The following is a 10,168-nucleotide window of genomic DNA, read 5'->3' on the forward strand; positions in this document are numbered from 1 at the left end:
AAACTTGCGCTCGTATTTAGAAAGGTTTTCGTACACGTTTAGATTAATGACGACCTGTGGGCTGTACTTTAGTTAAGTGACTTTCGTATTTTACAACCTTTATGTCAAATTTGCTGATTAGGCTACGCAAGCAGTGTTTTTGTATAATTAAAATTCAGAACAAATGAAATAATAAGAAGAGTGTTTACTCAGCTTCAAGCAACATAGCTGACCAGAGCAAAAAACTTAAGCAATAAATTTTCTCGAGCACAAGTTTTCAGTTGTGATTACACTTAATCACTGGGCACGCTTTGTGTGGCCGCAATTTGAAAAAGTCTGATGATTCAACTCCTTTAAAAATGTCAGAAGAAGCTAGAGTCGCTCTCGGCTATCACCTCGCGCAACTCTTACGCTTCTTTTGTGCTTAGCAACCTCACGCGTGCATCCATAGATCAATAGTGTACACTGTGGCGTTTATCATTTGTTTTATAACATAACATTAATAAGAGTTTTCTTTTATTTGACAAATCTTACGTGACCAGAAAAGAAAAAGCGCGCGCGGGGAAAACTAGTCTTTGTATTTGCTCACGTCAGCAGCGTACACGCATGGGCAAATGGGGGACGCTAATTTGACCAATCAGAACGCGCGGTTTACTTTGGTTATGTTCTAAAAAAGTTAGAGCTTGCTCAAAGGTGTCAATACAGTTCTTTTAAGCTTATGGCCGAATATCTGCAATGTGATCGCTTTATTGAACTTTATCCATCCGATAACTAGAAAAACATCAGATTTTTTTCAAATAATCATCACACTAACCTTCTGACGTTTTGGTGGAGTCATAATGATCAGGTCCATAGTAATGAAAAACAACAACAGCTGGTTCTTTGCTTGTTAACCTATCCGGAACAAACGGAAGATATGAAACTGCTTCCCTTGACGTTATGACCATTATTGGCAGTTGTAGTATTTGTGCGCATGTCTTCGTGACCAAATCTCCAAGCATCTTATCGTAAACTCCTAGTAATCGAAATTCCTCCACTTTTTCCTGAAGGATTTGAACATCATCTTCTTTAGGTAGGAAGGAAAGAGGTTCTTCATCTAAATTTAAGCCCCCTTCATCAAAAAGTTGCCTTAAGTGATGAGCGTCTTCCTCATCAGTCTTCAATAAACTGATGCTCTCCAATGTTCTTTGTACAATGCATCTCCTGTACTTAATTTATAAATTTGGTTCACTAAGAGGTGATACGTGATTTTAAGAAGGTTTTAAACTCAACCCCCAGTAGATAAAAAGACGATTTTAGATCAATATGACTTAAAACTCAACTTCTCTTCTTCTGACCCATTTAATTTATTTAATATTAAGACTTACCTTCGCCTGAACTACAATAAATTATCAGTCTCGGTTTTTTTTTTCTAAGACCAAACATTTCGTCCAAAATGTCGGTAAAGAGCCAGAATTTTAACTGTTTGCAAAACAAAACAGCCTCACGCAATTTAACGTGCCTGGGTTTGACTTTGCAGTGTTCTATCACTTTATCGTTATAAACGAACAAAAAATAAAGACAAAGTTCAAAATTAAGAAAAGAACCTTTGCAAGAAAAGATAAAAGGTTTTTATTTATGACCGTAAAAAAGATACTCCGAGAAATATCGAGAGAAAAAAGCACTGGGAAATAGCGGTGCTGTTGTCTGACCTTTGCTGAGCGGTGAAGTCAGTTATTCCAACTGTGGACAGTGTAGAAAATTGTACCTACTGCAGACAGTGTAGATAGCTGTACCTACTGTAGACAGTGTAGATAGCTGTACCTACTGTAGACAGTGTAGATAGCTGTACCTACTGTAGACAGTGTAGATACCTGTACCTACTGTAAACAGTGTAGATAGCTGTACCTACCGTAAATAGTGCTGTGGATAATTGTACCTACTGCAGACAGAGTTCATATTTGTTCCAACTGTATGACAGTGCAGAGAGTTGTACCTACTGTAGACAGTATAGACTGCTGTACCTACTGTAGACAGTGTAGATAGCTGTACATACTGTAGACAGTGTAGATAGCTGTACCTACTGTAGACAGTGTAGATACCTGTACATACTGTAGACAGTGTAGATAGCTGTACATACTGTAGAAAGTGTATATAGCTGTACATACTGTAGACAGTGTAGATAGTTGTATCTACTGTAGACAGTGTAGATAGCTGTACCTACTGTACACAGTGTAGATAGCTGTACATACTGTAGACAGTGTAGATAGGTGTACCTACTGTAGACAGTGTAGATAGCTGTACCCACTGTAGACAGTGTAGATATCTGTACCTACTGTAGACAGCGTAGATAGCTGTACATACTGTAGACAAAGTAGATAGGTGTACCTACTGTAGACAGTGTAGATAGCTGTACCCACTGTAGACAGTGTACATAGCTGTACCTACTGTAGACAGCGTAGATAGCTGTACATACTGTAGACAAAGTAGATAGGTGTACCTACTGTAGACAGTGTAGATAGCTGTACCCACTGTAGACAGTGTACATAGCTGTACCTACTGTAGACAGCGTAGATAGCTGTACATACTGTAGACAAAGTAGATAGGTGTACCTACTGTAGACAGTGTAGATAGCTGTACTTGCTGTAGACAGTATAGATAGCTGTACTTGCTGTAGACAGTATAGATAGCTGTACATACTGTAGACAGTGTAGATATTTGCACCTGCTGTAGACAGTGTAGATAGCTGTACCTACTGTAGACAGTGTAGATACCTGTACATACTGTAGACAGTGTAGAGAGTTGTACCTACTCTAGACAGTGTAGATAGCTGTACCTACTCCAGACAGGGTAGATAGCTGTACAAACTGTAGACAGTGTAGATAGCTGTACGTACTGTAGACAGTGTAGATAGCTGTACATACTGTAGACAGTGTAGATAGCTGTACCTACTGTAGACAGCGTAGATAGTTGCAACTACTGTAGACAGTGTAGATAGTTGCTCCTACGTACTGTAGACAGTGTAGATAGTTATACCTACTGTAGACAGTGTAGATAGCTTTACATACAGTAGACAGTGTAGATAGCTGTACATACTGTAGACAGTGTAGGTAGCTGTATATACTGTAGACAGTGTAGATAGTACCACCTACTGTAGACAGTGTAGATAGCTGTGCCTACTGTAGACAGTGTACATAGCTCTACCTACTGTAGACAGTGTAGATAGCGGTACCTACTTTAGACAGTGTAGATAGCTGTACATACTGTAGACAGTGTAGATAGTAGCACCTACTGTAGACAGTGTAGATAGCTGTACATATTGTAGACAGTGTAGATAGATGCACCTACTGTAGACAGTGTAGATAGCTGTAGTACTGTAGACAGTGTAGATAGCTGTACATACTGTAGACAGTGTAGATAGCTGTAGTACTGTAGACAGTGTAGATAGCTGTACATACTGTAGACAGTGTAGATACCTGTACATACTGAAGACAGTGTAGATAGCTGTACATACTGTAGACAGTGTAGATAGCTTTACCTACCGTAGACAGTGTAGATAGCTTTACCTACTGTAGACAGTCTGGATACCCTTACCTACTGTAGACAGTGTAGATAGCTGTATATACTGTAGACAGTGTAGATAGTTGTACCTACTGTGGACAGTGTAGATAGTCGAACCTACTGGAGACAGTGTAGATAGTTGCACGTACTGCAGACAGTGTAGATAGCTGTACCTATTGTAGACAGTGTAGATAGCTGTACCTTCTGTAGACAGTGTAGATAGCTGTGCCTATTGTAGACAGTGTAGATAGCTCTACCTACTGTAGACAGTGTAGATAGCTGTACATACTGTATACAGTGTAGATAGTTGTACCTACTGTAGACAGTGTAGATAGTTGCACCTACTGTAGACAGTGTAGATAGCTGTACATACTGTAGACAGTGTAGATAGCTGTACCTACTGTAGACAGTGTAGATGGCTGCATATACTGTAGACAATGTAGATAGCTGTACCTACTGTAGACAGTGTAGACAGCTGTACATACTGTAGACAGTGTAGATAGCTGCACCTACTGTAGATAGTGTAGATAGCTGTACCTACTGTAGACAGTGTAGATAGCTGCACATACTGTAGACAGTGTAGATAGTTGCACCTACTGTAAAAAGTGTAGATAGTTGCACCTACTGTAGACAGTGTAGATAGTTGCACCTACTGTAGACAGTGTAGATAGTTGCACCTACTGTAGACAGTGTAGATAGTTGCACCTACCGTAGACAGTGTAGATAGCTGTACATACTGTAGATAGTGTAGATAGCTGCACCTACTGTAGACAGTGTAGATAGCTGTACGTACTGTAGACATTGTAGATAGCTTTACCTACAGTAGACAGTGTAGATAGCTGTACATACCGTATACAGTGTAGATAGCTTTTACTACTGTAGACATTCTAGATAGCTGTACCTACTGTAGACAGTGTAGATAGTTGTACGTACGGCAGACAGTGTAGATAGCTGTACATACTGTAGACAGTGTAGATAGTTGTACTTACTGTGGACAGTGTAGATAGCTGTACCTACTGGAGACAGTGTAGATAGTTGCTCGTACTGTAGACAGTGTAGATAGCTTTTACTACTGTAGACATTCTAGATAGCTGTACCTACTGTAGACAGTGTAGATAGTTGTACGTACGGCAGACAGTGTAGATAGCTGTACATACTGTAGACAGTGTAGATAGTTGTACTTACTGTGGACAGTGTAGATAGCTGTACCTACTGAAGACAGTGTAGATAGGTGTACATACTGTAGACAGTGTAGATAGCTGTACCTATTGTAGACAGTGTAGATAGCTCTACCTACTGTAGACAGTGTAGATTGCTGTACCTACTGTGGACAGTATAGATAGCTGTACATACTGTAGAAAGTGTAGATAGCTGTACCGACTGTAGACAGTGTAGATAGCTGTACCTACTGTACACAGTGTAGATAGCTGTACATACTGTAGAAAGTGTAGATAGCTGTACCCACTGTAGACAGTGTAGATAGCTGTACCTACTGTACACAGTGTAGATAGCTGTACCGACTGTAGACAGTGTAGATAGCTGTACCTACTTTAGACAGTGTAGATAGCTGTACATACTGTAGAAAGTGTAGATTGCTGTACCCACTGTAGACAGTGTAGATAGCTGTACCTACTGTAGACAGTGTAGATAGCTGTACCGACTGTAGACAGTGTAGATAGCTGTACCTACTGTACACAGTGTAGATAGCTGTATCTACTGTAGACAGTGTAGATAGCTGTACATACTGTAGACAGTGTAGATAGCTGTACATACTGTAGACAGTGTAGATAGCTGTACATACTGTAGACAGTGTAGATAGCTGTACCTACTGTAAACAGTGTAGATAGCTGTATCTACTGTAGACAGTGTAGAATGCTGTACCTACTGCGGACAGTGTAGATAGCTGTACCTATTGAAGACAGTGTAGATAGCTGTATCTACTGCGGACAGTGTAGATAGCTGCACCTACTGTAGACAGTGTAGATAGCTGTACCTACTGTAGACAGTGTAGATAGCTGTATCTTCTGTAGATAGTGTAGATAGTTGTACTTATTGTGGACAGTGTGGATAGTCGTACCTACTGTAGACTGTAATGAAGGTAACGCAATGATATGTCTCACATAACAGGTCCATGACGTGAAAGAATAATATAGCCTACATGAGCGATTTTACAAAGTGACTCCATGGTCTTCTACGATGCTGCATATAGTCGATGGCAAGAAAAGAACGCCATTGACCTGGGAATTTTTTCCTAGGCTCGTTCTAATGAAAGGCCGCATGTGTTTACTCACTAAATGTCCCGTTATATATGATATACATATTTAGGGGGAGTATGTATTCTTTGCCCTTCACATACCCTCTCAAAATCAAAATTGTATTTTTGCTTGCGCGCGATTGATTAAACATATAACGTGACCGAACATCCCCTGACTAAGACTGGGGGATATACACGGGTATAACCCAGGTGATATCCTCCAATCTTCGAAACTGACGCTCGATACGAAAACACTGCGTTTTGTACTTTTAATTCAAGATGAGAAAGCGTTGTGTAGTTGGCAAAGAAGAGGGAACGTAAAATCGTAATAGGGAACACTGAAAAGTGAAAATCCTACGCCGTAAATAGTAAGCTGTTTGTAAACATTTTTCCTCCGCGTTAAAAAATATTTGAAGAATAATAAACACATCAGCCTCCATTTGGCGTGAAAATGTGCTTGTTTATTTGTCCAAGCTCACAGTTTTCCTCGAGCCTCGCTTTCGGGAAAATGTTCCCATCTCGGTATAGATTGTGTCTACGGATAAATATTCGTGCATGTGTTTATGTGGGGGCTATCGTTGATATATGTATTTACGCCCATTTACGTTAATTTATCTTCATGTACCTTCATTTGCCTCAATTTACACACATACATCCTCATTTATCTTCACTTACCTTCATTTACTTTCATTTACCTTCATTTGCCTCCATCTACATTTATTTACATACATCCACCTTCATTTGCCTTCGTTTACCTTCGTTTGCCTCCATTTGGCTTAGTTTACTTCCTTTACTTTCATCTACATATAGATCTACCTTTTATCTGCCTTCTTCTACCTTTATTTGCATTTATCCACATCTGTTTACTTTCACTTGCCTCAAATTATCTTCATCTAGCTTTATTCATCTGCGTTCATTTGCATTCATCTACTTTCTTTTACCATCATTCTGTAAAAATATGATTAGATTTCGATTTTGGAACGAGCAGCTCAATGTCTTGTCTAACGATTATGGAGAGATTTCAACTTTGTTATCACGACGATGTAACTTTTAATCATAATTCTAACTGATTTGTCTGCATCCATGGCTGACTTATGTGCATGTATGTGAAAACCTTGCAGGTTCAATATTTTTGTACCTTTGACTAAGGCTTTATATATACTTTCCCTCTCAGCCCTTTCAATAACTTGATGATGAATATGATAATGTGAAATACTTTAGAGGGTTAGAAAGGTCATGTTTTTGGGGCGAGATTGGTGGATTTTGATGTATTTTGTTTGTGATTTTGGATGTCTGTTATAAAAATGATTGATGCTTGCGTGGAATAAAATGGTCAAGTTTGTCTCGGAACTCCTTTCTTATCATATCATGGAAAAGCACATTAGTGTACTGTTTTCGTTGTATCTCATGGCTCTTTGAAAAGTAATTCATAATTGAGATATCCACTAGCTTTTGGGAAAAATCTACGCGTTTACTTTGTCTAGATCTCTTTGACGTTATCATTTGGTTCCTTGTTTTGGTTGAAAGTTCAGATGTACGTATTTTTTTTATCTAGGTTCTTTCTTGAGTACAGGTCACTGTTCATCCGCTTTCTTCTGTAGCCTCTGGCTCTGATTTGAGTCAGGCAGTCTAACGTGAATCTATCAGAGTATTCTCTAGCTGATACGTTGGTGTGTTTATGCAAACCTTCAGGTTTCCCTGTAACGTTGAAATCTTTTTTCCCCCGTATTTTCAAACAAAATACAATGAGATTGGCACAGGAATGTCGTCCACAGTCTATCGTCTCTTTAACTTGTCTGTCACGCTTAAGTCCATGGCAGAGCTTGAGGATAAGGAATTAGAGACAAGAACTAAATATTTTATTCGTGATGAGATCCTTGTAAGTAATGCTTGAATTCATAGTTTTCTCATTCAAAGGAAGCGTTGAAATGGTGTCAGCCTTGTAAAGTAGTGTGCAAAAAATTTAACGCAGTGGAATAGTGTAGCATTTAGTTTTCTTTTCACAGAACTTTGTAAGTTAGCTGTATTGTTCTTTAAAGGGGGTGAGTTTCTAAACTGAAAAACTGTGGTGCTGCGTGGGTGGGGGTAACAAGGTAATTTGGTAATATCAACTAAGTTGAAATTGTAAATTGGAACGTTAGCCCTTCGTCAGAGCGAACAGAGGAATTGTGGGTTGTGTATAGGTTTATATGCAGAAAGTGGAGCTACGTTATTAGTGGGAACATGGCGACGAGGATGTTTTTGCCCCTAGTCGTCGAAAAATAGAAGCGAAGAAAATTCACAAAAGACAAAGAAAAGTTACAAAAGTCTGGAAAGTTAAAAAGGAACCTGTCTTAATTTGCTTCTTACTAAGATGCTGTACAGTAAATGTGTTGACTATTTTTTCTTGGTGTTGTGTCCGTGAAAATGTAAGTAGATTAGGTCATGTAGACCCAAGTAGATCATAGAGAAGCTCTGTCTCCTTCCCTTACTCATCTTCGTTTTCTCTTTTCTCCCCAAGAATTTGGTTTTGTTAAGAAATCAGTTTGCAGAAATATGCTGCAACCTTCAACATCTTGTATGTTGACCTGAAGCAAAAAAACAAAGAACACAAATCTTAATTTTTTTCTAACATGCAGGATTTTGAGTGTGGTATCGTATCTTGTGTCATCAGTACGTGTGTCTCTTTGTTTGTTTATTGTATGTATGATTTAGTCTGCTTGGTAGGTTTAGTGGCTATTCCAGAATGCGAACGAAAGAAAAACTCTGGGTCTGCTTTGAAAATTATGATCAAAACTTACCGAATCAGTGATCACGACAGTTGATATCAGAGTAACTATATTGAGCTTTACGCCGGAGCTGTCATTTGAAGTTCTTTGTCAAAATAAACTATTACCCAATAGATAAAGGCTGATAGTTTCGAAAGAAACTGTTTGGGGCTGCGTCGGTGGGAGTAACGAAATAATTTGGATATATCAACAAAGTTGAAATGGTAAATTGGCCACCGTAATGATTACAAAAGCTGACGTTTCGAGCGTTAGCCCTTCGTCGGAGCGAATCACCCAATATTACCCAATAGTTCGTATACAGTCAGAAACTGAGTCATAGTTGTGTCTTTGAAAAATCCAGGGGTGCACGTGGGTAGAACACAGCGGTTTAACGCCGGGTACGCGCGTGGGCATCAATTCTGGCCGGCTGTAGCCACTTTCCCGCGCAAAATTTCAAAGGAAATCGTTTAAAAGCAACCGCTGTCTTGCAATCAAAGCGAAAGGAAATTGAACCCTTCATAGAAATCTGTTAAAGGAAACAAACCTGCACATGTGCAGACCTGTGACAGTTGTGCTGGTATAAGACTTTTAACGGTTTGCATTTAAGGTACGTCTCAACCTCGTACCGTCGTCTTTTTGTCACCAAACTGGGAAGCAAACTAAGTGGGTTTTTAAAAGAGACGCGAGAAGAGAGGTTATCATGTGTAATTGATCGCTAACACAGCAATTTCAAGTGTCAACCCAGCGTCGTTCGCGGTACAAGAGTAGGGCGGTGTAAATCGTTTCTTCTTATAAGGATTCAATGTTTTTATTATTTTTTTTTTCAGTTTCTTTTAGAAACTTCACCCCATGCAGTCCCATCCGCAGCTGCCTCAACGGCTGCGCAAGAGACTAACTCGCCCACAGTCTTATTTAGAAAGTGAGGATCAAGAAGACATTCCAGCGTGAGACACTGAAGAGGCAACTGTGTGCGAGTAACAGCTGGCAAACCCAAACAGGTACCGTAGGGTTCTGGACACGAGAATATTCCCCTTGTGACTTTTACAGATATCACAACTCCCACGAATACGGTCAAACGCCACGAAAACTGTAAATGGAAATGAGCGATTTTGTTGAAAAAATATGAAATTTTCTGACAGCCTCTTAATAGGGAGGTTTTTTTTACCGAGTTCGCGAACATCATTGAGATCACTTTTTTTTCTAATTACACACGAGAATTTTTACTGACATATCTACCACAACCTTACTTTTGAGACTAAATGCAACACTCTACTAGTTTCATATTACTCATTTCATCGAAGTGTTTCCTAATTGGGAATAAAGTTTAATTCAGTTACGTTCTATTAACTTCAGCCACAAAATGTAGCTGTCCTAAACCAGCTTTCCAGAGTCAGTCGTTGAAAATAGACAGTGCTGTAGGTTAGGCATTGCGCAGAGTCCCAGTCAATGTTGTGGTTGGTAAGTCGATGGTGTTCAGCAATGTGATTGCTGACATCACCTTTCCTCGTCGCCCGTCTGTGTTCAGTCAGTCTTGTTGTGAGGTTTCTGCCAGTCTCACCGATGTAGGAGGCTTGGCAGTCGGAACAATTGATCTTATAAATATAAGATCAATTGTTTCATAATGCCTCAAGACCGAGTAAATTAAAAT

The sequence above is a fragment of the Stylophora pistillata genome, chromosome 3, assembly GCF_964205215.1.
Source record: "Stylophora pistillata chromosome 3, jaStyPist1.2, whole genome shotgun sequence".
NCBI classification, from domain to species: domain Eukaryota; kingdom Metazoa; phylum Cnidaria; class Anthozoa; order Scleractinia; family Pocilloporidae; genus Stylophora; species Stylophora pistillata.